Consider the following 1,865-nt stretch of genomic DNA (forward strand, 5'->3'; position numbering starts at 1 on the left):
GTGAGTTTAATTTGCCTCTCTTCTTTAAATGGGATTAAAAGAAAATATTTAGATAAAGAGAGATCTAGAAAGACAGAGACGTAGATAGGGGCAATGAGGAGATTTGTGATATATATTCCTCTGTCCCTCTACCTCTGGACAATAGTTCTTGATAATGCATTGGTGTTTAACGACATCCATTGCATCCACATCAAAAAAACAATAAAGAACAATTTCAAGGTGCAATATTATAGCATCTTCCTCACCTGGATAGTTGCCGTGTAAGCCAAAAGAGACTCACATTCATCAAGCATCGCTCTCTCTTGGGCTACTACTTCAGCAAATTCAGAAACCGCACTGTTCATCCCCTCCACCTGCATTATATAAAAGAAGAAATCAGAACAAATCATTTGAGGTGACGTCTTAAAATTTTATGGTAAGTAAACAATATGAAATATAAGCATGACTATTGGATTGGACATTCATGATCCACCTTGTATTAACAATCAAATGACATGCAAGAAAATTATGGAAGATCATGGGCTATATGATGCACCGACACGGACACGTGTCCAACATGCTGACTCGCAATTTCTCAAAAAAGTATTGACGGAACAAATCATCGACACATTAATTAAATTCTTAAAAATTCCATTTATATAACATAAATTTAGTTTTATACTTGTTATTAAATTTTATTGTTGAACTCTTTTAAATGTGAATACCTATTTGTTATTTAAAAATAACTATGAGTTGAACATATATATTTTTTTTATAAAGAAAGAAAATTATCAAAATAGAGTGTTCGGACACAGACGTAACCATAATTGAAGTGTCCATGCAACAGAGATCATGGACGTATAACCTCAATATTGTTAGGAATTTCTCCAAAATGCTGATAAAAGAGTACCAAGGCTATGGACACTGGTTGAAGTAAAGCTTAGACAAGAAGCACGGTAGATTTATGACTTCTAGTTCAGCTTGTCACTATGGTATGCGAGCAAATATTTCTCAAAACCTCTGTCATATTCGTCCCATTTAGATGATGAGGCCCATTGGCTTCCCATTTAGTAAATTGTGAAATGGAAGAGGCTGAATAGAATACGTTGGTATTGACAAAATCAACATTTAAGAGTGGCCTAATTGTACTGGATCAATAAATTAACCTATTGGAGTGTAGAATAAATTAAATATGATGGACTCAGAATAATACGACATCATTTTCCCTCTCATGTTGACTCAGCCTAGACTATATTAAGCATAATAACAGAAACATCTCACCTGCTGAAACATGGAGCCTATGGAGGATCCCATCACCTGTATCACATCAACTGCAGACCAAACAGCTGCCTTAATTGTTTCAATGTCCCCCTGCAAAATTGCAAACCAATTAATCAGTAATTTCACTTGTATAAATTTGAATCTAAAGAACTTCTGAGAAACTGATATACCTTTGCCCCTCCAGTGACTGGAACACGGAGAGTGCTGGCCTGAAGATCTTGTATAGCCCAGGATAACACATTAGTATGATCCCTTTCAATAGAAGCCCACTCATCTAGACAGGTCAGCTGAAAAGGGTTGTATGCAATATAATATTTAGGACATCAATGAAGTAAAAGTTTAACATGCGATAAAAACACTTACTGAAAATATATTTTACGTATATAAGTATTACAAAGAAATGTATATATATCAGATGGACCTTTCAGTAGAAAGTTGGAGTTTATTCATGTTTTCATTTGTTTTTATTTATAATAGGAGAGGAGATGGGGATGCTCCCAGAATGCACATAATTTTAAAAGGACCAGTTTGCAAGACACTTGCAAAAGCAATTCATAAAGTTCGACAAAGATAGAATTTGTTTGATTCATTGTAAACCACGTGGT

General features: G+C 34.6%; 1 long non-coding RNA gene across 1 annotated transcript; it reads right to left on the minus strand.

Annotated features, from left to right (window-relative positions):
- Positions 1-212: 212 nt before the first annotated feature.
- Positions 213-1,834, minus strand: LOC111365978. The gene is made up of 3 exons (XR_002697539.1): positions 1,431-1,834; positions 1,261-1,350; positions 213-353 (listed from the first exon to the last, which is right to left on the minus strand). It is a non-coding gene; the product is annotated as an uncharacterized LOC111365978 (long non-coding RNA).
- Between the last annotated feature and the right edge of the window lie 31 nt (positions 1,835-1,865).

This window comes from Olea europaea, chromosome 17 (assembly GCF_002742605.1).
Source record: "Olea europaea var. sylvestris chromosome 17, O_europaea_v1, whole genome shotgun sequence".
Classification (NCBI taxonomy): domain Eukaryota; kingdom Viridiplantae; phylum Streptophyta; class Magnoliopsida; order Lamiales; family Oleaceae; genus Olea; species Olea europaea.